A 26,121-nucleotide genomic window follows, 5' to 3' on the forward strand; every position below is an offset into this window, starting at 1 on the left:
GCACCTCCTGAGTCAGATTGGAAGTCCACTCCGAATACCTCTTCTCCGTCGGCGGTGTTTTTGATCAGCCTCTGGAATCATTTCAATTGCCCTCAGGGTATTCCTGGTCGTAATGCTGGTGAGTTACCGCTGCTCTGATATCCAAAAGTTATTTCCGTATGTTTATAAATGTTTTATTTAACCTTTATTTAACTAGGCAAGACAGTTATAATAAAAGCCTACCCCGGCCAAACCCTAACCCGGATGACGCTGGGCTAATTGTTTGCTGACCTATGGGACTCCCAATCATGGCCAATTGTGATACAGCCTGGAATCGAAAACAGGGTCTGTAGTGACGCCTCTAGCACTGAGCTGCAGTGCCTTAGACCACTGCGCCACTCAGAGGCTGAATGTAATAACACAAAAATAGGGCTAATATTGAAATAACACACACAAAAATGAAGTACTGCAAAGTTGCTTTGGAGCTAGAAGTAAAGCTTCCCTATCTGATGCGGGTTAGATAGAGCGAAGAATCTTCTCCATCTCTGATGTGTTAACTGTACCTTATCAGTCTCTGGACCCATTATCTCCCAAACCTCCCTCTGGACCTCGCTCCCCCGGATAGCTTCCCAACCGGTTAATTCAAGCTAATATAACCAAAATCATCATGTAAATGACATCCAAATGAGGTGTGATTTAACACGTTTTCATTTTTTATTTTTTAAAGCCTCATAGAATCATTTTTATGCGATTGGGATTGCAGTATAACATTGTAATGATTTTGGTCTCTCGAGTTAATGTTTTTTTTAAACGGTTCCACTTCTATTAGCAATTAAAGGCGCAATTATGAATGTTTACTTGATTGATTCTGCGGGGTAATAGCGTTTAGTGTTCAGATTCCAACCTCTGTCTCTTCCTCCCTCCCTCCTTCCCATCATTTAAGAAATAAAAAAAAAGCTAATCTCTTGAACGCAACTGTGTTTTTTCGTTAAGACGATGGCTGGGAGCACAAAGGGAGTGCTTGTGATGTCATAATACGTTGTCTAATCCGTGCTGGGATCAGTACTAAGTGTCTAAGTGAGTGGGTAAACATGCACACACACACACACACACACACACACACACACACACACACACACACACACACACACACACACACACACACGTTCCCCCAGCCTTCATTAGGGAAATGAAAGAAAATGAAAGCCAATGTCAAATCTACTCTGTTTTTACTGTATTATTTATTTATTTCCCCTCATCCTTTTCATTGGAGAAGTCTAATTGAAAAATAAATCAAGTAGTAGAAGTGAGGTGTTTTCGTATTGAGATTGGATGTAATTGGGTTATGGGTCCAGTCTATAGATCACAGGATGTCCTATCATCAGAATATGTAGATACCACTGCATGGGGTGGCTTACCATGGTGAAATGTACTGTTACCTACGATCTACAATGTATTCCTTTACCACTTTGACATGGCCAACGTTTCCCTGAAATGCGTATTTAGCGATCGAGGAAACGGATGGGCTGTGGGATGACACATCAAAGAGATGGTGATGGGCATTTGTGTGACCCAGATTCCCCTTGGTGAGGTATAGGCCCAACTATATCACTGACGGAGAAAGGCTGTGTGTGTGTTAGTGTGTGTTAGTGTGCATGTGTGTGTGCATGTGTGTCTGCCAGAGGGTCTGGAATCACTGTGTTAATTAGTAAATCACCATAATCTAACGTACAGAACTCATCCAACACAAAAAACGCCTCTCACACAGAGACACAATCGAATCCCCAGCTAAATTGGAAGCAATCTATGCAACAGCAAGTCATTCACTATCCAGGAACAGAACATGTATAAGGACAATAAACTCAGGTTCCTTCACGTACTGTTGTTGCAAACTTATGAAGCAACAACTTTATACAAAGCATCATGAAAAGAGAGCAAAACAGTGATACACACTTGTTTGTGGAGGACAGGGGAGAGGAAGATAGATAAGGAGGAGGGCAAATGATAGAGAGAATACCACCTGTAGAGGAGTGAAAGTGAAGAGAGAGGCAGAGTTGGAGGAGAGATAGCAGGATAGAGAGATGGGGAGGAGAGACAACACCGCTCTCCGCTCTGACTCCCCGGGGGTGACTGGAGGCACATTCACACAGGGTGCTGCAGACGGCTGATGAAAGAAGGCGCTTGTTAGGATGAGCGAGTGAAAGAAGGAGAAAAAAAAACAAGAAAAAGAGAGGAGGACGACGAATCACGCAAAAGAAAAACAATTTTGAAGGAATCAGGTTATGATATGATGTATTTTTTCTGTTTGTTGTTTTATTTCCCATCTCTCAGGTTTATTATTGTTTCCTGTGCAAAGATGATCTCATGCATATATGGGCTGCCAGTCAACCCTCCTCTGGCAATAATGACTTCTGCTTGCTGCCAGGGTAGGCTAGGAATTCATTCCCATTCCAGAGCCGTTATTCATATTAAAACAAGCAGGGAAATAAGAGGAAGAGTTCTTATTAAAGTTCCACCCTGCTCCACCCTTCCACCTGGTTCTCTCCTGCTCTCCATCCGTCAGTCGCCTCATCCCTTTATCCCACTGAAGCTTCAGCTTTATTAACTAGGGAGCATGGCCAACGCTCTCATTTTGATAAAATACTTCCAGTTATTCACCCATGAGAGAGAGAGAGAGAGAGAGAGAGAGAGAGAGAGAGAGAGAGAGAGAGAGAGAGAGAGAGAGAGAGAGAGAGAGAGAGAGAGAGAGAGAGAGAGAGAGAGAGAGAGAGAGAGAGAGAGAGAGAGAGAGAGAGAGAGAAAAAAAAACTGTGAAAAGAGAGGGGGAGAAAAGGAAGACAGTTCCATGGACAGCCCAGATGGATCCTTCCCATCTCCGTGTGTCTGGTGTGATGTGTGTGGGTCGGACGTTATCCGTTACCCAGTCTGCCAATAGGACTGGGCCTGGGCTCATCTTTCACGAAAAGTTGGCCCAGAGCTCCTCTAATTGGCTCAAACATCGCTGCTATATTTCCCTAGACCTGTCAGAGAGGAGCTAGTGAAGCATGATGAAGCATGACTCCATAGGGAACCTCCATAGGGAAGGTATATCTGAACCCTTTGGATGTGGTGGGTTGTATTGCATTTGAGAAATCTTGAACGGGTCAGGAGAAAATGAAACCCTAGATATTTCCCTTTCTAAATCCTTCAGACTTTACTTAGTGTCTGATCCCATATTTTTTGTTGTTGTACATTTAACCTTTAATTAACTAGGCAAGTCAGTTAAGAACAAATTCTTATTTACAAAGATGGCCTAGCCTGGCCAAACCCTAACCCGGACGACGCTGGGTCAATTGTGCGCCACCCTACGGGACTCCAAATCACACCATAGGCTACTATCTCTCTCCTGATTTTTTCTCTCTTCGCCATCCCTCTGTCATTGCTATACCTCCACCTCTTCATTTACCCAACATCAATATTGTTGTTCTCGCATTCTCTCCTTTATTCCGTCTCCCACACCTCTTCTTCCTCTGATCTGTCTATCCCTTAATCCTTCCTTCATCTCTCCAACATCGGTGTCCCCCCTTCTTCTCTGTTCTCACACCTCCACCTCTCTCTATCCCTTCCTCAACTCTTTCATGCTTCTTCTAACATCCTCCATGTTCTTACCATCCACTCCTCTCTTCCTCCTCCCTCCCTCAAACCCATTTCTCTATCCATCTTCTCTTCTTGACCCGTCTCTCTTCTGTTAATCATCGTCCTCTGACCTCTTCACCACTGTTATTCTCTCATTTGTTTGTCATTCCTAATCTCTCCGTCTCCTGATCTTTCTATACACTGTGATTTTCTCCTCTTCTCTTCTCTACTCCTCTCGTCCCTCTATCGTTGACCCTGTCGTCAGAGATGAGAGCAGATATCACCTCGTCTCTCTTGCACATTTATCTTCGTTCAGCCAGAATCATTCCTTCCTAATAATGTTTTTATTGGGTGTCATAAACGCCTGGTTCCTCGATCTCTGGGCCAATATTTGCTTAATTATTCTGCCGGCAATATTGCCTTTTAATGAAATTTGAAATATAATAAAGAAATTGTATTAACGAGAACACACAACATTAATATCCTCTGACACTTTAACTGATTATATAATGTAAGCCTCTCTCTTCTGCAGCCCGTGGAGAAATCAGAGTTTAAGAACAGTCTGTTAAATGCCACTTAATTATGAGATAAGACCACCAGACACACAGACGCATAGAAGCACACACACACACACACACACACACACACACACACACACACACACACGGAGAAGCACCACACAATAGTGCATGCACGCTGAAATCCCTCCGATATAGAGAGGGGAGGTTTCCCATGCATCATTAAAAAGATTTACATTCAATAAAATCTCTATAATTCCTTACTTATTATGAATGAATAATGAATGAATATTACTGATAACGATATTATCCCTCATCATCTAGTAATAACACACTCATAATTGTATATTTTTATCAATTCACTTCTGATTGTTATTTTCTGAATGCAACAAGTTCAACCAAACACGTCTGAACTCAACCAAGCTATACCACACAGAACCTACTGAAATAAAGTGACCAAGTGGTGCAAGTAGTTAAGTAACAATAAAACACAAGTTGCCTCTACAGGTGTAATTGTCTCCAGCCTTAGTGTGCCATCACAGCAGCAACATTTGTGACCTGTTGCCACAAGAAAAGGGCAATCAGTGAAGAAAAAACACCATTGTAAATACAACCCATCATTATGTTTATTTATTTTCCCTTTTGTATTTTAACTATTTGCACATTGTTACAACACTGTATTTAGCCATAATATGACATTTGAAATGTCTCTATTCCTTTGGAACTTGTGTAATGTTTACTGTTAATATTTTATTGTTTATTTCACTTTTGTTAATGATCTATTTCACTTGCTTTGGCAATGTAAACATACGTGTCCCATGCCAATAAAGCCCTTTCAATTTAATTTAATTGACAGCCATATTCTCTAGGCTCAAATGCACATGAAACTACTCACCCATATACAGTGCCTTGCGAAAGTATTCGGCCCCTTGAACTTTGCGACCTTTTGCCACATTTCAGGCTTCAAACATAAAGATATAAAACTGTATTTTTTTTTGAAGAATCAACAACAAGTGGGACACAATCATGAAGTGGAACGACATTTATTGGATATTTCAAACTTTTTTAACAAATCAAAAACTGAAAAATTGGGCGTGCAAAATTATTCAGCCCCTTTACTTTCAGTGCAGCAAACTCTCTCCAGAAGTTCAGTGAGGATCTCTGAATGATCCAATGTTGTCCTAAATGACTAATGATGATAAATACAATCCACCTGTGTGTAATCAAGTCTCCGTATAAATGCACCTGCACTGTGATAGTCTCAGAGGTCCGTTAAAAGCGCAGAGAGCATCATGAAGAACAAGGAACACACCAGGCAGGTCCGAGATACTGTTGTGAAGAAGTTTAAAGCCGGATTTGGATACAAAAAGATTTCCCAAGCTTTAAACATCCCAATGAGCACTGTGCAAGCGATAATATTGAAATGGAAGGAGTATCAGACCACTACAAATCTACCAAGACCTGGCAGTCCCTCTAAACTTTCAGCTCATACAAGGAGAAGACTGATCAGAGATGCAGCCAAGAGGCCCATGATCACTCTGGATGAACTGCAGAGATCTACAGCTGAGGTGGGAGACTCTGTCCATAGGACAACAATCAGTCGTATATTGCACAAATCTGGCCTTTATGGAAGAGTGGCAAGAAGAAAGCCATTTCTTAAAGATATCCATAAAAAGTGTAGTTTAAAGTTTGCCACAAGCCACCTGGGAGACACACCAAACATGTGGAAGAAGGTGCTCTGGTCAGATGAAACCAAAATTGAACTTTTTGGCAACAATGCAAAACGTTATGTTTGGCGTAAAAGCAACACAGCTGAACACACCATCCCCACTGTCAAACATGGTGGTGGCAGCATCATGGTTTGGGCCTGCTTTTCTTCAGCAGGGACAGGGAAGATGGTTAAAATTGATGGGAAGATGGATGGAGCCAAATACAGGACCATTCTGGAAGAAAACCTGATGGAGTCTGCAAAAGACCTGAGACTGGGACGGAGATTTGTCTTCCAACAAGACAATGATCCAAAACATAAAGCAAAATCTACAATGGAATGGTTCAAAAATAAACATATCCAGGTGTTAGAATGGCCAAGTCAAAGTCCAGACCTGAATCCAATCGAGAATCTGTGGAAAGAACTGAAAACTGCTGTTCACAAATGCTCTCCATCCAACCTCACTGAGCTCGAGCTGTTTTGCAAGGAGGAATGGGAAAAAAAATTCAGTCTCTCGATGTGCAAAACTGATAGAGACATACCCCAAGCGACTTACAGCTGTAATCGCAGCAAAAGGTGGCGCTACAAAGTATTAACTTAAGGGGGCTGAATAATTTTGCACGCCCAATTTTTCAGTTTTTGATTTGTTAAAAAAGTTTGAAATATCCAATAAATGTCGTTCCACTTCATGATTGTGTCCCACTTGTTGATTCTTCACAAAAAAATACAGTTTTATATCTTTATGTTTGAAGCCTGAAATGTGGCAAAAGGTCGCAAAGTTCAAGGGGGCAGAATACTTTCGCAAGGCACTGTAGCTTCTTTCGCACCACCTATAATAGACCCAATCAGTGAGATGTAATCAACAATAAACTGCTGGGCCATGTCAAACTGTGTAACCAACAATATAGTACTCTAAAGGATGGGTCAGGGGGCGAGGAGAGGAGAGGAGGAGAGGAGCGAGGGCGGATGAAGGATGTTACCTGGGCTTCTGTCTGACAGCTCTTCCTCTCTTTGTCTCTGTGTCTTCACCCCTGCTGCCAGCGCTCATCAACAATATTAATCAATGTCAGGCCCGTATGTAATTACAACTAGCTTACCAAACACACACACACAGACGCACAGCCAGCCACACACAGATACAAAGCCAGCCACACAGAGACACACTGCCAGCCACACACGGATACAACAGTACAGTGTCCTCTCGGATTCAGTGCCTCTGTGACTGTACATGAAGACGTTTCTGTAGATGTGTAAGATGGACCAATTAACACCCTTAAAACTAGTCCTTTTGTGATCAGCCTTACCCCCTTAATGAGCCAGTTGGATTTTCAAGGTGGACAATTGGGGAGTGTTCCAGAAGGGAGTGACACCTAAGAGAGCTACATAATGTATGTACAGTGTAGGTACAGTGTAGGTATAGTTTAGGTACAGCATAGGTACAGTGTAGGTATAGTGTAGGTATAGTGTAGGTATAATGTATATATAGTGTAGGTATAATGTAGATATAGTGTATGTATAGTGAAGGTTTAGTCATAGGTACAGTGTAGGTATAGTGTAGGTATAGTGTAGGTATAATGTATATATAGTGTAGGTATAATGTAGATATAGTGTATGTATAGTGAAGGTTTAGTCATAGGTATAGTGTAGGTATAGTGTAGGTATAATATAGGTATAATGTAGGTATAGTGTAGGTATCGTGTAGGTACAGTGTAGGTATGGCGTAGGTACAGTGTATGTACAATGTAGGTATAGTGTATGTGTAATGTAGATATAGTGTATGAATAGTGTAGGTTTAGTCATAGGTATAGTGTAGGTATAATGTAGGTATAGTGTAGATACAATGTAGGTACAGTGTAGGTATAATGTAGGTATAGTGTAGGTACAATGTAGGTACAATGTAGGTACAGTGTAGGTATAGTGTAGGTACAGCGTAGGTACAATGTAGGTATAGTGTAGATATAATGTAGGTATAGTGTAGGTACAGTCATAGGTATAGTGTAGGTATAATGTATATGTAGTGTAGGTATAATGTAGGTATAGTGTAGGTATAGTCATAGGTACAGTGTAGGTATAGCGTAGGTATAATGTATGTATGATCTAGGAATAATGTAGGTATAATGTATGTACAGTGTAGGTACAGTGTATGTACAGTGTAGGAACAGTGTAAGTATAGTATAGGTATAGTGTAGATATAATGTAGGTATAGTGTAGGTACAGTGTTGTTAACAAACAATCCCTCCATAAAGAAAATTATAATTGAAAACATGTTCAACCCCTGGTTCGACCGTGATCTTGCAGAGTTACTCCACATCAAGAATTTCATTTGGCGAAAGGCTGACTGGCTTTCGTTCAGGCAAATGAGAAATAAGCGCACTCAGGCGATCCGGAAGGACAAAGTTAGTTACTTTAACTTTTTATGGCTGCAGGGGCAGTATTGAGTAGCTTGGATGAAAAGGTGCCCATTGTAAATGGCCAGCTCCTCAGTCTCAGTTGCTAATATATGCATATTATTATTAGTACTGGATATAAAACACTCTAAAGCTTCCAAAACTGTCAAAATATTGTCTGTGAGTATAACAGAACTGATATTGCAGGCAAAACTCTGAGGAAAATCAAAACAGGAAGTGGCTTCTATTTTGAGAACTCCATGTTCCATAGCCTCCCTTTGCTGGATTTAAAGGGATATGAACCAGATTCCTTTCCTATCGCTTCCTCAAAGTGTCAACAGTCTTCAGACATAGTTTCAGGCTTTTATTTTGAAAAATGAGCCAGAACGATAACATCGCGTCAAGGGGTCACATGAGTTTTGCTCGCGCAACAGAATTTGGATAGGTATTGCTTTTCCCTCTTCTACAGTTTTATATCTTTATGTTTGAAGCCTGAAATGTGGCAAAAGGTCGCAAAGTTCAAGGGGGCCGAATACTTTCGCAAGGCACTGTATGGGTGCTCTCGAGCGACTAGATGATCTTTACCATTCGGCCATCAGATTTGCCATGCTCTGGGTAGGACACATCACTGCACGCTATACTCCCCCGTAAACTGGTCATCTCTGTATACCTGTCGCAAGACAGACTGGTTGATGCTTATTTATAAAACTCTCTTAGACCTCACTCTCTCCTATCTGAGATGTCTACTGCAACCCTCATCCTCCACATGCAACACCCATTCTGCCAGTCACATTCTGTTAAAGGACCCCAAAGCACACACATCCCTGGGTCGCTTGTCTTTTCAGTTCGCTGCAGCTAGCGACTGGAACGAGCTGCAACAAACACTCAAACTGTAACTCCCGTCGGAAGAAGTGGACCAAGGCACAGCGTGGTACGTGTTCATGATTCTTTATTTCTCAGAACACCAAGCAAAATAACAAAAGCACAACAAACGTCGCGTTCTGTAGGCTACCCAGAGTTAACAAAAAACAACATCCCACAACTAAGGTGGCAAAACATGCTGCCTAAGTGTGATTCCCAATCAGAGACAACGATAGACAGCTGTCCCTGATTGAGATCCATACCCGGCCAAAACATAGAAACACAAAACATAGCAATAAAGAACATAGAATGCCCACCCAAATTACACCCTGACCAAACCAAATAGAGACATAAAAGGCTCTCTAAGGTCAGGGCGTGACACAAACGGGACAGTTTTATCTCAATTTCTTCATTCAAAGACTCAATCATGGACACTCTTACTGCCAGTTGTGGCTGATTCGCGTGATGTATTGTTGTCTCTACCTTCTTGCCCTTTGTGCTGTTGTCTGTGCCTAATCATGTTTGTACAATGTTTTGTGCTGCATCCATGTTGTGCTGCTGCCATGTTATGTTGCTACCATGCTGTTGTCATGTTGTGTTGCTAACATGCTGTGTTGTCATGTATTGCTGCCATAATATGTTGTTGTCTTAGGTCTCTCTTTATGTAGTGTTGTGGTGTCTCTCTTGTCGTGATGTGTGTTTTGTCCTATATTTTCATTTAATTTATCTTATTTTTAATCACAGCCTGTAATGGTTTTCCTCCTCCTCTTCGCCTGAGGAGGAGAGGCGAGAAGGATCGGAAGACCAATGCGCAGCGTGGTAAGTGTCCATGGTTGTTAATTTAAAAAACATAAACTGAACACTATGAATACAAAAACATTAAACGTGAAACGATTGAAAACCAAAACAGTACCGTGTGGTGAAAAACGTAGACACGGAAACAACCACCCACAAAACCCAACACAAAACAGGCTACCTAAATACGGTTCCCAATCAGAGACAATGACTAACACCTGCCTCTGATTGAGAACCATATCAGGCCAAACATAGAAATAGACAAACTAGACACACAACATAGAATTCCCACTCAGCTCCAGCCACGACCCATCTTCAATGCTATTACTGAGGGAAGGAGGTTGTTGGCCAAGATCTCGCGATACATGGCCCCATCCATCCTCCCCTCAATACGGTGCAGTCGTCCTGTCCGCTTTGCAGAAAAGCATACCAGAAAGAATGATGTTTCCACTTCCATGCTTCACAGTTGAGATGGTGTTCTTGGGATTGTACTCATCCTTCTTCTTCCTCCAAACACGGCGAGTGGAGTTTAGACCAAAAAGCTCTATTTTTGTCTCATCGGACCAGATGACCTTCTCCCATTCCTCCTCTGGATCGTCCAGATGGTCATTGGCAAACTTCAGACGGGCCTGGACATGCGCTGGCTTGAGCAGGGGGACCTTGCGTGCGCTGCAGGATTTTAATCCATGACGGCGTAGTGTGTTACTAATGGTTTTCTTTGAGACTGTGGTCCCAGCTCTCTTCAGGTCATTGACCAGGTCCTGCCGTGTAGTTCTGGGCTGATCCCTCACCTTCCTCATGATCATTGATGCCCCACGAGGTGAGATCTTGCATGGAGCCCCAGACCGAGGGTGATTGACCGTCATCTTGAACTTCTTCCATTTTCTAATAATTGCGCTAACAGTTGTTGCCTTCTCACCAAGCTGCTTGTCTATTGTCCTGTAGCCCATCCCATTCTTGTGCAGGTCTACAATTTTATCCCTGATGTCCTTACACAGCTCTCTGGTCTTGGCCATTGTGGAGAGGTTGGAGTCTGTTTGATTGAGTGTGTGGACAGGTGTCTTTTATACGGGTAACGAGTTCAAACAGGTGCAGTTAATACAGGTAATGAGTGGAGAACCGGGGCTTCTTAAAGAAAAACTAACAGGTCTGTGAGAGCCGGAATTCTTACTGGTTGGTAGGTGACCAAATACTTATGTCATGCAATAAAATGCAAATGAATTACTTAAAAATCATACAATGTGATTTTCTGGATTTTTTTTTTAGATTCCGTCTCTCACAGTGGAGGTGTACCTATGATAAAAAATAACAGACCTGCTTTGTAAGTAGGAAAACCTGCAAAATCGGCAGTGTATCAACTACTTGTTCTCCCCACTGTATGTGACAGGATCCAGGACCTTAGTTATCACACCATTCAACGATTTTTATCCTCCCTGTGTACATCTTTACCAAGACCTCTTGATCAACAGAGAAGGATCTGACCTTCTGTGGTTTGTCACTGTTGACTCATGACCCCTCAGTCTGTTCCCTCGGTGAGAACTATGGTTTGACCAGTGACAGTCGTGTACAAACCTGTTTCTTTAAAAACAGCTCTGCTGGGTTTTTGCGTGTACCAGTATGTGGTGTGCTGCGGAAGCCATATAAGAAGTTAGCAACACAATGCTGTAACGTTATATCACCTACTGTTCTGTTCATGGCTAGCAACTTCTTAAGATTTAGCACTAGCCTTTCAGCTAACCCATTTGAAGCTGAGTGACATGCATGCATGTGCATTTTAACCTCTACAGGATCAGTGGGACGGTTGAGCTAACATAGGCTAATGTGATTAGCATGAGGTTGAAAGTAACAAGAACTTTTCCCAGGACATAGACATACCTGATATTGGCAGAAAGGTTCAATTCTTGTTAATCTAACTGCACTGTTAAATGTACAGTAGCTATTACAATGAACGAATACCATGCTGTTGTTTGAGGAGAGTGCACTGTCATGAACTTGAAAATTTATTAATAAACCAATTAGGCACATTTGGGCAGTTTTGATACAACATTTTGCACATACGCTGATGCCATCTAGTGGCCAAAATCTAAATTGCGCCTGGGTTGGCATAATACACTATCGCCTTTCTCTTGCATTTTAAAGATGATGGTACAAAAAAACCAAAAAATACTATGTTTTTTTCTTTGTATTATCTTTTATCAGATCTAATGTGTTATATTCTCCTACATTAATTTAACATTTCCACAAACTTCAAAGTGTTTCCTTTCAAATGGAATCAAGAATATGCATATCCTTGCTTCATGTCCTGAGCTACAGTTAGATTTGGGTATGTCATTTTAGGCGAAAATGAAAAAAAAGGGATAAAAGGTTTTAAGAACGTTTTCATTTCACAGTAAGTGAATTGTGGGCTATTATCTGTGACTACTTCCTGGGGCAGACCATAGGAAGCAAACAGATTTCTGAGTACCTCAACAGTTTTAGCTGAAGTAGTACTCTGCATGTTTACAATTTCTGGCCATCTGGCATAAGCATTCATAACAACCAAAAATATTTGGTTGTGGTCTTCTGCAAAGTCTAAATGAATTCTGCCATAATCGACACGCGCATCTTAACTGTACCTCAATGACTCTCATGCACTGTAGTTCTGCCATTAGTCTGCTTTGCAGGCTTTGTGTATTCACCACCTGTAACCCCAAAGAATACAGAAATCCTGAATGGTAAGTTCAAACCTTCTTTTTACATAAAGTTTAATGATTTCGTCTGGTACATGGTTTGGCCAACCTGACATTACATACTGCTTAACCATTTTCAATACAGGATCTTTCAAGTGCTATATCTTTAGAAGTGATTGGCAAGTCATCTCTAAATGACACTCTACACACACTGGATTTGGTGTAGGAGTTCAGTGGTGCTTGTAGGAATGGGAGCCTTCTCAATAGCTTCAGTTTTCTGTTTCATGGGGTGTATCGAATCTGCATCGATCACATGACCTAGATAGGCTACACTGTTCTGGAAGAAGGAACTTTTTTCTCTTTTTACCTTCCGATTGCAGACTTTCAGTCTTTTTAGCACTTCATCAAGATTTCTCATTTGCTCTTCTGTGTCACTCCCTGTGATCAGTATATCATCAAGATAGCAGATTACCCCATATATACCTTGTAGGATCAGATCCATCATTTTCTGAAAAATTGCTGGAAAATAGCTGGAGCACAGGCAACACCATAATGAAGCCTGTTGACCTTAAACAACCCCTTATGCATGTTCATGGTGAGCTCTCCTCTAGTTGTACTGTCTGGGTTGCCTGTGACAAATCCAGCTTTGTGAACTTCTCACCCCCTGTCAGCTTTGTGAACAAGTCCTGCGTTTTTGGTAACGGATACTGATCTACTTCCAGCCACGGATTGATAGTTACCTTGTAGTCTCCACATATTCTTATGGTATTGTCTGTTTTCAGGAACACACAATTGGAGCAGCCCATTCACTGTAGTTAGCTGGAGTAAGGACCCCTTCTGACACCAACTTGACTAGCTGTTTTTCAACAGCTTCTTTAAGTGCATACGGCACTGGGCGAGGCTTGCAGAACTTAGGTACCGCCCCATTAGTCACATGTATCTTGGCTGTGATACCTTTTAGCATTGCCAGCTGTGGCTGAAACACAGAGGAATATTTTTCACATAAGCCCTCTACTGTCTCTACAGCTGTTACTCTGTGTACACGTGCCCATCTTACCTTCAACTGACTGATCCAGTCTCTACCCAGCAGGGCAAGACCATTTACCTTGACCACCAGCAGGTCTAAAGTTTTAGTGCTCCCATTACACTTGACATTGACTAAGATTTTCCCTTTTTCGAACTAGTGACTCATTACTGTATATTTTTAACACAGAGTTTGCAGGGCTTTCGCCTTTTTGAACCTGCGGTTGTACAACCTCTCTGACACCACAGAAACTGCTGCACCTGTATCAGCTTCCATTTTGAGTGTCACGTCCTCTGCCCTTACACACACATAGTATGGTTTAGTCATCTCTTTACCCGTATCTAATGCCAATAGTTCAGTTCCTTTTACGTTACCCAACTCATAGTCAGTGGTTAAACGGTTGATGTCCCTTCATCAGATGTCCGGCTCTCATGTGAGATGTAATGGTCATCGCTGTTGCAATGACGTCCTTGTCCTCTCTCTCGCTGGTGTGCGTTGCCCTGGTGCTGATCGTCATTGCGCCTCTCGTCTTCCTGCAGTCCCAGTAAGGAGGCATCTCCCTCAGTAGCATCCAGGTGCTCGTTCCATTACACTTGCTTCATGTCATTCTTTCCCACTTGAAGAGAGCGGCATGCCCTGGCTATGTGTCCATTCTTCTTGCACTCTCGACAGTCAAAATGTTTCCCTTTTCCCACTCAACGGTACCATGGTTTACCTGTTGCCTCCGCTATTCTTCTCGACTGCATTTGCTTTAAAAGTATTTTGCGAAAACTGCTGTGCACTTTTCTTTGTTACTTCAAAAGAAATCCCATATCCACAGCAAGTGCTAAGGTTAAGTCTTTTGTGTGAGCTACTTTCAGTAAACTGTCTCTCAGCTTTGCACTTACTCTCCCTCGAGTTGACTCCTTGCATGAAACTTGCATCTTTCAGCAATAAAATGTGTCCTCGGTACGTAGGGACTTCTCAACATCATTACCAACTCAGTCAACGGTTTTTTTCACTTGGTTTCTGTGGCGCACATAAGTCCATTAACAAATTGTGAGTCTTTCTGCCAACAATCGTCAGAAAAATAGCTTTTGACTTCTCATCCTCGTACTTGAGCCCATTAGCTTCAAAATACTGTTCCAACCTTCCCAAATAGGCTTAGAAACGTTCCTCACTTTCCTCAAAGTGAAAATCCTCAGCCTTGCCGAACGCCGTCCTCTGTGCTAGCTTTTCTACACAGACTGTCTCGACGGAGCTAGCACTTTCTTGCTCGCTCTGTTCCCCATCAGACATAAACCTTGTCGCCAATCTGTTGCATCCGCGGTGAAAGGAAGTGGGTTCTTTTTAATTATTGCAAAGAGAAACTCGACAGTATTAACATCACAAAGACGGTTTATTTCCAACATGATAGAGGATACAACATAGCCGGTTCCAAGCTGAGTCCATCTGCACCCTCTCGAAGGTAGCACACTTGAATACCCTGGCCAACAACCAATGAGGGCCTGCCAATTAAGCTATGCACATCCAATCAGATAGATATTTCCAATATCACGCACAGAACATGTGCATATAATTTTAACCAGGTGTGCTGCTTATCTCTCAAACACTACAGTTTTCACATCTCCTGTCCTCAACTCTAAAATCAGGATGTACTGTATGTTATTTACCAGCCATCTCTTCCTAGCCTCAGCCCCATCCAGCCAAGCAGATCCCCAGGTTTCCAGCTTTATTGAAAACGAACAGGAGCACAGCAGCAGACCCTACGGCTGGCCATGTCCTGTCTGATGCCTGATGCCCAGTGCTGTCAACTCTCACAACAACCAGACATCTGTACACACACAAGGAATGCCTCTAAACCAAAACAACGCTACAGACCTCAATGTGAAGTAAACCCCATTAGATAAGATGGTTTAACTAAACACCCCAGCAATGAACCAAGAGGGGCTAACGACATTGAGATCAACCATCTCGGTGTTGCGTCATGTCTCTCTGCAGGAGGAGGAAAGGGAGGAGGGAGAAGAGGAAGAAGAAAGATGCTAAACAAGGATGTCAATATCATTTCTCTTTGACCATGTTGAAAGCAGAGTGCTAGTCAGTTGGAGGATGTGAGCCCAGGATCAAGGTGATGGAGAGAATGAGAAAAAAAGACTGGTGCACCAGATGAATACATCCCAAGAGTGACAACATGCAGCCATCATATTCTTTAAAAAAAATCACTCACTTAGTGTGATTTAGCAGTTAATGAAGGATCTCCAGAAAGACCTCACTGTGGCTTCTGGCTGCCTCTGTCTGTCTGTCCCTCCTGTTCTTTATGCATTAGATCAGCCCACTCAGGACAGCTCATGCTAATCCCCCCCTGAAGAAAGCAATTAGGCTACAGAACTTACCTAACACTGGGACCAGAGAGAGAGGGGTGAAGAGATGGAGGGAGGAGGGATTAGCGAGGGAAGGAAGAAACAGAAGATGGAGAAAGGAGGGAGGAAAAGGTGATAGAATGGGAGGGAAGGAGAGAGAGAGAGAGAGAGGGGGGGGGGGGGAGAGCGCGAGAGAGAGAGAGAGAGCGATAATGAAAAAGATATGTGGGATGGCTGGCTCCTGCTGATTTTTTTTCATCCAATTATAGCTGATCACAATCATTTCATCGAATTTAGTCATAAAATAATATCTGGGCCTTGCATAATTACAGCGGAATAGTTTGACTGATGGTAACTCTGAGATTTGAGTGTAGAGGAGGATGAAAGATCAGGAGGGAGAGAGAGAGAGAGAGAGAGACAGAGAGAGAGAGAGAGCGAGAGATGGAGGAGAAAAACAGCTTGTAATGATTCTTGGAATTATCTGTGCTGCGGCTAATTCTGGTTGGTCTCTTGGATCAGGAGTAAACTAAAGATGTTTAGTTTGGGTGTGTGTTTTTCAAGCATTATGAGCATGATCGATCGTTCCAGGAAGAGTCATTAGATTGTTTATTTGTTTGCTTTCTAGCTCTAGATGTGTGTCTGTGTGTGTCTGTGTGTGTGTGTGTGTGTGTGTGTGTGTGTTTGTGTGTGTGTGTGTGTGTGTGTGTGTGTGTGAGACAGCTGCCTCCGCTCTCTCCCTCCAAGCCATGCAGGGATGGAGTTAGGAGGCTGTCAACTAAAATTATTGAGAGACTGAGTTGGCACCATGAGGCAAAACAGAGAGAGAAGAGAGGAGAAGAAAGGACGAAACAGTGTTACGTCAGCTCTGACTCTGGAATGAAAAGGGGTTGACCTTCCTTTTCAGAGCAGGTATGTAGACGAGTGCCTGTGGTGATATTGGGCAGGGAGGGTCAAATTAGTTGAAGGGTCAAAGTATATAATTTCCATCTGATTTATTTAGCCTATGAACATCCACAACCTGGGAATGTACTATACTTCGAGACCTTTCTGCTCCGACGTAAGACACAAAACATCAAGTACACCCACATGCACACACACAACTTCATGTTGATGATGGCAGAATGTTAGGATTATATAAGCCGACCGAGATGTCACATGTATTTAGGCTCAGTATCATGGTAACACAGAGAGAAAGAGGTCAGCTACTCTAAAGGCAGGTCAAACGCTGCTGTACGTTTGTATTGTGTTGTTGTTGTGTTAGGGGGAGGGGGTATTTTAAATGAGAACTAAGATGGACTGCACACACACACACCTTAACACTAATTTTGATGGTGTAGCTGGCCCATCTCTGCCTACAGGACAAAATTAATTTTAAAAAATGTCAACCTTTCACCAACAAACACACACACACACACACACACACACACACACACACACACACACACACACACACACACACACACACACACACACACACACACACACACACACACACACACACACACGTACTGTATCCAGCACTGTGTCTTGTGGTTTTATAAATAGCATGTTGCTGTCAGGTGGATTAGTATGCTGTGTCTGTGAGAGGCCCTCAGGGTAGTCCCGGGGAGCAGCTGACCTGGAAACAACCATCCATTATATTACCCTCTAGTACACATTATAACAATACACCTGCTCACTATGCTGCCCTCTATAGGACACACAATGTAATGCGCACGCATATACAGAGGCACGGACATACACACGCCCACAAACAAACACACGCACATAAACAAACACACACACTCTGTCTTCTTTTTCCAGAGAGAGAGATGCTATCTGACTGGACTGGATATTGGGAATTGTTGGGCTGGGATCGATGCCCGCCTCACTGGCATAAAAAAAAATCTGCTGCTGTTAAAATGATGCCTAAGGCACAGAGATAACAGTGAGAGGGTGTGTGTGTGTGCGAGAGAGAGAGATGTTCCACCGTTCCCAAAACAGCAACGGATTGAACTATATAGACCACTTCAGTTAAATGTTTTTTACCTTACCGCCTTACTCTGAATGACATGCATACGTAAAATAGTGAATAGCGCAAAAGCATAGAGAATAGTTTGGCCCTAACCCTTTTCCTAACCTTAACCTAATTCTCCTAACCTGCTATGTTTATTCTCCTAACCTGCTGTGTAAGATCTCCTAACCTGCTACGAAAACACAAAATATGACATTATTTTGACAAAATCTGGATCCCTTCTAGCCATGACCAACAACACCTCTGGAAGTTCCATTACTTTTCAAATCCCCTGGAAACACAACGTGCTGTCATACTGGTTCCCAGCCCAGTTTGGTTCCCATCCCAGTTTCCACTGTTCCCAGTTGAGCCAATATATCCCTGGGCTGTCTTCCAACCAGTCTTAACGTGGATAGTCAGACTAGTGAGGATTGCTATCACTGTCCCTATTCAACACTGCATCAATCACACCAGTCTCAGCAGCACCACAGTCAATTGATTCACTAATCGAATATCATTATTACCAGCAATTATGTTAAACTATGGCTCTAGGTAGCATCCGCAATTAACATCTGTGTGAACTTGAGTTTTCTTTAAAGGTAGATGCAGTACTTTAAACAGAGGGATAATATGCATGACATTTTTTTCTAAATAATAATAGATTTTTGACCCCTCTGATTATTCATTTGGATGTGGTAACGGGGCTGTGGTAACGGGGCTGTGGTGACGATAAGCCCACCTGTCTCACTGTGTTGCTATGTGTAGATCTGCTGGCGCTGGCTCAGCAGCTGGCCTAACCCATGGCCAAACCAAGGTGTGTCGCTAATTGTTTTTGATTCCAACACCTAAGTTTACATGCTTTTCTAATTGGCTGTTGAAACAGATAGGGAGACAAGGGACCCCCGTATGCAGAGGTCAGCTAAAAAGGCAACACAGATTCCATAGAAATGGAATAAGAATACCGGTATTGTAAATGTATGTAATGTATTGTAATGCAATGTAAATATACACTGAGTATTAAAAAAAAAACCTTAGGAACACCTTCTTCCTAATATTAAGTTGCACCCCTTTTGCCCTCAGAACAGCCTCAATTCGTCGGGGCGTGGACTCTACAAGGTGACGAAAGCGTTCCCCAGGGATGCTGGCCCATGTTAACTCAATGCTACCCACAGTTGTGTCAAGTTGGCTGGTTGTCCTTTGGGTGGTGGACCATTCTTGATACACACGGGAAACTGTTGAGCGTGAAAAACCCAGCAGCGCTGCAGTTCTTGACACATTCAGACCAGTGTGCCTGGCACCTACTACCATACCCCGTTCAAAGACACTTCATAAAGGCCTCTTAAGGATCTGACCCTTTCTTTTCAATTTCCGTCTAAAATGACATACACAAATCTAACTGCCTGTAGCTCAGGTCCTGAAGCAAGGATATACATATTCTTGGCACCATTTGAAAGGAAGCACTTTGAAGTTTGTGGAAATGTGAAATTAATGATGAAGAATAAAACACATTAGATCTGGTAAAACATAATACAAAGAACATTTTTATTTTTCATCATCTTTGTAATGCAAGAGAAAGACCACACTGGATTATTCCAGTTAACCTGTCTCCTCCTCTTCATCTACACTGATAGAAGTGGATTTAACAAGTGACATCAATAAGGGATCATAGCTTTCACCTGGATTCACCTGGTCAGTCTATGTCATGGAAAGAGCAGGTGTTCCTAATGTTTTGTACACTCATTGGACGCTCCACCATGTAGGATAATTACACCTTAAGTGACAATGCTGGATTCTGTTATTATCAGAAACACACACACATTCACTGGTAAGAGGAGGTGAAAGGAGGGGAGGGGGCTGACCTCAGTAATTCCTGCAGAATCAAATGTCAGTGTCTGCATGCGGGGGCTGCTTTTCAGCGGCACAGCGGAGAGCCAATGGAGGGCCATGATGGGGAAGGGTCAGAGTTGGCCGGCGGCTGCTGAGGTCTTTGTTAGAGAACCGCTCTTTCCGAGGCAAATCAGAAGAGAGACGAAGAGAGAAGCGAGGGATGCTGTGGAGCAGAGACAGAGAGAAAATCAATAGAGCTGTAGGAGACCATCCTCTCTCTCTGCACGCCACAGAGCTCAGCTCCCACACATACCCACACACTGTCTCTAGCTCAATACAGCTACCACTTTCCTCCCTCCATCCTCCTTTCTCTTATTGTGCTGTATAGGCCTCTCTTTCTCCCTATGTTACCCTCCCTCCCTGCCTGTCTCTCTCTCTCTCACTCTCTCCCACCTTTTTTTCAGTTCACCTCTCTCTATACCTCTCACTCACTTATGATTGTCTCTCTCTCTCTCTCTCTCTCTCTCTCTCTCTCTTCCCTCGATTGCATGTTTATAAGTTGTGGGAGTGACGTGCGTGATGCCACAGCCCTTTAAATTCCAGAGATCTGTAAACAATTGTGAATGTACAGCTTGTGGGGCCTGAATATCATGAATGATAAACCCAGTGTTCCTACAGTTCAACTGTAACACACACACACACACACACACACACACACACATACACACACACACACACACACACACATGCAAACACAATTGCACAGAGCACCAAACCTCACGGCTATCATGAGTTGTTTTCAACATTTAATTGGAAACACAAAGGCAGCTCATATGAATCCCCGGAGACAGTAGTGCTGCATCAGAACATGTTTCAGTCTGGCCCCAGGGAAATGAAATATATAGAACTCCATCTGGTTCTGCTTAGAATCCTCCAACAGCACAGTGCTGCGGCGATCTGAGCCGTCCTGTCCTAAAGACTTCTACCACAACTCATCTGACTGAATATCAATAACAGCTCTGATTCCATCTGTTTGCCCCACCATAACCTACACAGTTAACTGACTGTGAAAATAGGAAGTAGATTTTGCATAACTTACCCTGAAAGTGCCACTGTATAATGCATAGGTTCAGGTACAGTTCAATGACAGTTAGTGTATTTGAATATGGCTGTCCAGCTGTTGCCTAAAGGGGCCATAACCCCGCTAACAAATAGAGTGTGTGTTGTTTGGTATTGTGTTGATGATTGAGTGTGATTACGACATGTCTGTCTGTCAGAGAGATATAGAGAGCAGCAGAGGAACAGAAAGTTATAGATCGCTATAATGACACGAGGCGAGACCCAGATGCAGACACAGGAGGCAGATGGTTTGAGCTCTGGTATTGATTACAATCAAAGGGATAGACAAAAGGCAGGTCGGGGACAGGCGAGTGTTCATATCCAGGGCAGAGTCCAAAACGGTACAGGGCAGCAGGCAGGCTCGAGGTCAGGGGCAGGCAGAATGGTCAGGCAGGCGGGCTCAGTGTCAGGACAGGCAAGGGTCAAAACCAGGAGGATGAGGAAAAAGCGCAGCTGACAAACAAGACAAACTGGCACAGACAGACAGAAAACACAGGTATAAATACCCAGGGGATAAGTGGGGAAGATGAGCAGCACCTGGAGGGGGGTGGAGGGAAGCACAAGGACAGGTAAACAAGATTAGGGTGTGACAGATAGCTACAGAGAAACAGAAAAATATAGATAGCTACAGAGGAACGGTAAGATAGCTACAGGTAAACAGAAAGATAGAAACAGAGAGCACCTGCATTCAGACGAGGAAGGGATTAGCCCAAATCAGCTAATTACATGTATTTTTTCTCTCCTTCAACTGCATAATTAATTCCGATGACTGCTACTGTGCTCAGAAAATTAGGATTTGGTGAAATTATGATGATATATAAAAAACTGCATCAGCAACACAAACAGGCACGAGAGAGAGCGAGAGAGCGAGAGCGAGAGCGAGAGAGAGAGAGAGAGAGAGAGAGAGGGTGAGAGAGAGAGAGGGCGAGAGAGAGAGAGGGCGAGAGAGAGAGAGAGGGCGAGAGAGAGAGAGAGGGCGAGAGAGAGAGAGAGAGAGGGCGAGAGCGAGAGAGAGAGAGAGAGAGAGAGAGAGAGAGAGAGAGAGAGAGCGAGAGAGCTAGAGAAAGTGCGTAAGCACGAAAGCTCAATTTGACACATCCTTTTCATTCACAGTTCTCAGGGATTTCCATTAAAACACTTTCCAGGATTAAAACAGAAATCTCACTTTAATTTCACCTTTTTAAAAGTGATGACAGATGGTACCTTGAGGAATCAGCAGCTTATGGTAGCTGAGGGGGGACTGCTGAAGGGGGATATAGGTCACTGATCTACAGGGTAAGTCAACTACTACCATCCATGTTGGGAAGGTCTTGAACCAGTGGCAGAGGTCATATACAGCTCACAAACAGTATATCTACTACAATATGTTTAACATACTAAAATGCAACATTGAACTAATGCAACAGCTACTCAAGCAAGAGACTCACATCACTCTAGAACAATGTATGAAGAACATTAAGACAACACCAGAAACTCTAGGAAAGCAGAAACAGAACATCAAGGCAAATTAACTTGCGTCTGTGTTATGACAAGAAGAACAGCGATGAAAGACTAAACCAATCAGTCAACAGATAGGCCCGAGAACACCCTGATGACAGACAGACAGACAGACAGACAAACAGAGAACTCCTGCTGGCTCCCCTGGTCGCCAAGGGAGATCTCTAGATCTCTTAGGCAGAGAGATAGAGATAGAGAGACTCTCTACCCTCAACTCTCACCGACTCATTCACAGGTGTCGGTGGGAGGAGAGAGAGAGAGAGAGAGAGAGCGAATCAAACATATCTGTTTTCACACTGTTAATTTGGTTCCACGGAGCCCTGGCGCGCCATTCTCTCACTCTTCCCGCTCCTGTCGGAAATATGCTAATTAGAGAAGCTAACTGACATGAGCAGGGTTTAAAGGCTAATTAGCATAACATCCTACATGTAGTATTTTTACCTTCTTCCAATCAACACCCTCACACGCAAAAAAAAATCAGATGTGAGAAAAAGCAGTTTGACGCAATTAAAAGGAGAATTACCATTAACATCCAGGGGAGAAGAGAAAAATGAGACAAAATGTTCCAGCTTGTTGTTGTTGTTGGCCTGCGCTTCTCAGACTTAGAGAAATGAAGAAACAGAGACATGTAATTGTTTTACAAATAGGATAAACTGTAGAAGGATAAAGCAATGTTCCCTTCACTAACACGTATCTTGTCCTCAAATCAAATCAAATGTTATTTGTCACATTCGAGGAGTACAACTGGTAAGGACTTTACCCTGGATTGCTTGTGTATATATATATGGGTATGTATTCTCTAATACCAAGTGGCAATTATCATAGCTTTGTTTGTGTAAACGCATTTACCAGTGAAGTATTTGACTGTCTTTATTTGCACATAGTAGAAGAAGAAATTAACCACAAAGTTGGATCAATGGAGTTATTTCCTTTATTCATCTACTATTCCCTCCTCACCCCTTGTTCCTTGACCTCCTTCACTCTTCATACATACTGATACACACTGCTCTGATTCCATTATTCTGTGTATTTACAACCAAGGACAAGGACTACAGGGGGGTAGAGAGGACATACTGTACAGACCTTCATGAGGAGGTCACAAATCTTTGTGTGGTGACATCACCCTGTCCTTTCCTTTGAAGTCAACAGTTACCTTCCCGAAATGACAAGCTAGCTTAGAATGTGAAGTGATCGGAGCTGATGAAGAGTGGGTTTGAATCTTGCTTGGTTTAGAGTGTAAAGTCTTGCTTGGTTTAGAGATAGGACCTAAGGCCCGTTATAAGGACATGGGATCCTTCACCTATTAGCTCATCTCCACCCCGTCCATTGGGGAGTGGAAAAACATGTTGGCCAGCACCTGTGGAGCCCAGGGGGCATGGGGCACCATGCTGCCCAGGGACAGTGCCACAGATTGGCTAGACCCGGAGCTGAGTGCGGGTGGGGCGGGATGGGAGTAGACGTTTTGGGAGTGAGTGCCCCTAGGATGACCTAAGGGGTGTGAAGAGAATACCATATGCTTTACTGACACGATCCAATCACAGCAACGTCTGTCACTAGTTTAGAACTAGATCAACTTGAGGTCACCGATTTCCAATGGCGCAAGACAGCATGCAAATCCCTACCAATAGGTACATCTCAGTGGGTATGAGTTAAGTGAACGATCCAATCGCTCTTCACTCCCCGTATTTCACCATTATCTCTGTCCTTCCCTCCTTTGCTCTCGTTTTATGCATTTCTTCTTCCATGTCCTCTTTCTTTTTATCTCTCCTTTCCTCCTCCTTTCGTCCTCTGCGCTCTCTCCCAGGGCTGATCAGACTAATTATCAGACCGTAGACCAGGACCATGTCCTTGCATTCTCCGAAAAAGTTTATATTTTGCCCTCCCACTATCTCTATTTCTCTTTCTTTCTCTCCCTCTCAATTCAATTCAAGGGGCTTTATGTTACATTGCCAAAGCAAGTGAAATAGATAATTAACAAAAGTGAAATAAACAGTATAAAATTAACAGTAAACATTACACTCATTAGTTTCAAAGGAATAGAAACATTTCAAATGTCATATTATGGCTATACACAGTGTTGTCACGATGTGCAAATAGAAAATAAATCAACATACAGATGGGTCGTGTTTACAATGATGTTTGTTCTTCACAGGTTGCCCTTTTCTTGTGGCAACAGGTTACAAAACATACTACTGTGATCCAAAATGTGATTTGTTTTCTAATTCTTTGTGGGTCTGTGCAATCTGAGGGAAATGTGTGTCTCTAACATGGTCATACAGTTGGCAAGAGGTCAGGAAGTGCAGCTCAGTTTCCACCTCTCTCTCTCTCTCTCTCTCTCTCTCTCTCTCTCTCTCTCTCTCTTCTGTTGTCCTCTTCTATGCAAATACAAAGCTTTCTACTCTTCACTATGAAGTCGCTTGTCTACAGTGTTCCCTTATAGAAATGTCATCAAAATCCCCTGGAGTCCATTGAAGTCACGTTCTCTTCTAATCAACTGTCTTGCTGTAGTCTAGCTTCCAGTGGCAAGCCTTTGTTAAGCCTTTGAGAAGCCTTTGAGAAGCCTTTGAGAAGCCTTTGAGAAGCCTTTGAGAAGCCTTTGAGATGACAGTACACAGGAGTAATGAAATGGTTGAACAACCTGTGCTCTTTTCATTAGAGTGTGGTGGTTGGTGGTAAGTGTGCGTGTGTGTGTGTGTAACTGAAGCTGCTGCCAAGCCAATTATCACCTCCTAATCTAGATAAGTGTCAGACCCCCATGACCTGACCCCCCCCCCCCCCCCCCCCACCACACACACACACACACACACACCCCATGCCGCAGTGATGTCATTCTTTCCCTGGCGACCGGAGAGATGCCAACGCTGGAGGGGAAGTGGTTGTTCCATACCCCCAGAAACTGTCACCTATGTTCCTCTGGCATCAAGCCTTTCTCACCCCTCTCCTCCATGTCCTCAGCCCTCTTCTGAGTGCCATGGGCCCTCTGAGAACACCGCCATCTGTGCACTGAGAAAATACTCCCCCATCCTTTATCCCTGTCTCTCTCTCTTTCTTTCTCACTCCCCCTCGTTCTTTGTCACTCTATCTTTCTTTGCTCCCCTCACTATCTGTTCATCTCTTACTCGCTCTGTCACTTTCTCCCACTTTCTCACAAGGAGAGCGATTTCTTGCATTTGCCCCACCCGCCTCCCTCTGCCACACATATAACACACACCTGCAAGCTAAAGCTAATATTTTATTTTCTTACACTGGGCTAAATGTGATAATCAGTCTGGAGGCTGTGCAACAGATCTTGTTTCATCCCCATATGGCGCAGGGATAGGACACAGTCTGTGTGTGAGTCTGTGTGTTTATCACAGTGCACTCAGAGTATAAAGTACTTTGAGTATCCCTGACTTACTCTTGGTTATTGTACTACTGAATTAAAATATATATATTTTTTTAAATCAAACTCACTGTTGAAGTGCGTCTGTTCTTTTTTCTATGTATCTCACTTTTATATAATATTCTGTTAACTCTTACCCAAATAATGATGTTGACTCGTCCTATACTCGTATTTGTGGCCAAAGCTTTAATTGGAAACAAAACTGTGAGTTTAAAAAATGCCTGCTATTTCCTCATAGAACATGATGTCATCTCCCTGAGGAGGATGAGCTGGCCAATAAGCAGTCTAGAGGAGGATGAGCTGGCCAATCAGCGTTAATATTAATATACCTTAATATTTGAAATGGTCGATATACGCCCATACCATTATGTTGTTGGGGTACTTCCACACCATTCTAACACAGAAAAG

This window comes from Oncorhynchus mykiss, chromosome 21 (genome assembly GCF_013265735.2).
Source record: "Oncorhynchus mykiss isolate Arlee chromosome 21, USDA_OmykA_1.1, whole genome shotgun sequence".
In the NCBI taxonomy this organism is placed as follows: Eukaryota; Metazoa; Chordata; class Actinopteri; order Salmoniformes; family Salmonidae; genus Oncorhynchus; species Oncorhynchus mykiss.